We start from the raw sequence: 2,051 nt of genomic DNA on the forward strand, positions 1-2,051 counted from the left end.
CAAAGTTAGTCTTTGTATAATTCCTGTAAGTCCTATTAGTATACCTCCTTGTAGATTGATTGTGAGGCCTTCCAAACCTTTGTGAATTGAAAGAATTATAACTTACTGTTTGGTTATCAGCAGTGTGAAACTGAGATTGGTTTCTTTGAAAACCTGAATTAGTCTGATTTCTGAATTTTGAATGGTTTTCACTTTTACCAGTATTATAATTACCATTAGGCTTAGTCTCAGTTTTGGTATACCTCACACCTCTGAATCGCTGCTTCAGAGGGCAATCTGCAACTAGGTGCCCTAATTGATTACACCTAAAACAACACCTATGCTCAACTTTCTTTTCAACAGTTATTTTGGATGTCGAGGCTGTACTACCGCCCGTTTGTCTCACATATGGTGGGACATAAGGGTTTAGCGGAGAACTCTTTTTAGTTGTTTTATCTTTCTCTCCACTATTTGGTAATACAACCTCCTCCTTTGTCTTACCCGACTCGAATGACTTATCCGAATCTGATGAGACCGGACTCGGAACAGAAATTTTAACACTTGACACAGGCGGACTTGTTTCGTCTCTACTAACATCTGGTTCTTTATAGTTACCTTAATTGGAACTGTCTGAACAACCTCAAAGTCAACAGATTTCTGATTACTAGGATTAAAAGTGTAATTGTGATTATAAGGTGGTGGAACCTCATGATAACCAATTCCTCCCCTCTTAAATGAGGAACCTTGATCACTAACAAGATGATCAAGAATAGCAAAGGAATTTCTGAACTGCTCAAGTTTTCTATTCAGTTCCACCACTTTCACCTGGTGATCAGCAATCTGTTTTTCTCTTTCAGCTATTAGTTTGGTTTTTTCTTCCAAAACTTCATAGCTTAGATCAATCACTTGAATTTTTTCAGCTAGTTTTGCTTTTAGACTTTTAATATCTTTTTCACAAGTTTTTATTTTAACTTTATAGCTATTTTCTCTTGCTTTTAGAAAATGATGATCTTCTTTTAGAGTTTTAAACTCAGCATCCAAACTAACATACTGATCAGTTATAGTTGCTAATTGCTCAGACAAGTTTTCACATTTAGAACAAGTAGGTTTAGAACATACCTCGGAGAGATGGTCTTTAGCATCAGCCATGAAAGCTTTTTCTTCTCCAGTAGCTTTCTCACTTTCTTCATTTTCCACATTCGCCAAATTTGCCTGTTCAAAGATTTCTTCAGAATGCAGGTTCCAGTTATATTCACCATCTTCTCTGGAAATCATGGCACTATAATCTTTACTACTCCCATTATGCTGTGTAGACTTGCCTTGACCACGTTCTACACGCTCATTTCTGCACTCCTTAGCAAAGTGGCCGTTTTGCTGACAGTTGTAGCATCTTACCTTCGTCTTGTCAAACCCTGGCCTTCCACCGACAAACTTTCTTCCGGTCTTTTTCATAAACCGTTTCACTCTTCTCACGATCATAGCCATATGCCATTGCAGATCCATTTCTTCCATATCATCAGCATCAATCTGGTCATAGTCTTCATCCAACATAGCTGGATCAACAATCTTCCCCTGAATGTAGTTCTCATAGGAAGCAATAAAAGAAGCATAGAGAGCAAACTGCTCTTCAGCAGATTTGACACTCATAGGCATCTTAGAGTAGTTGTTGCTAGGAATACTTGGAGAGCAACTACTCTTGCTTGCTTGCGGTTTAGATGCACTAGATCCACCTGCTACAAAGCAAACATCACCATTCGTGTTGACTGACACATGCCCCTCATGTGATGAGTTGGCGCCCGACTCTCCCTTCGAGTAGTAGGCAGCTGATTCAGTCTTCGAACCTGAACTAGAGTTGACTTTAGCACCATACATACCTGGATCTTGAACCTGATCCGTAGGTGTCTCCTTTCTAACCATGTTAAGCTCAAAGGTTCAGAGCTTGTTAACTGCTGTCTCAAGGTCATAGTCAGCAAAGTCTTTATCTTCTCTCATCAACACAGTATACATCTCCCATTTTGGTGGGAGAGCATCAAGAAGCTTCTCAACAATCTCATCTTCTTTGTATGCAATTG

Source organism: Bidens hawaiensis, unplaced genomic scaffold (genome assembly GCF_021521415.1).
Source record: "Bidens hawaiensis isolate Kalapana, Puna unplaced genomic scaffold, B.hawaiensis_p1.1 tig00029085_1, whole genome shotgun sequence".
Classification (NCBI taxonomy): domain Eukaryota; kingdom Viridiplantae; phylum Streptophyta; class Magnoliopsida; order Asterales; family Asteraceae; genus Bidens; species Bidens hawaiensis.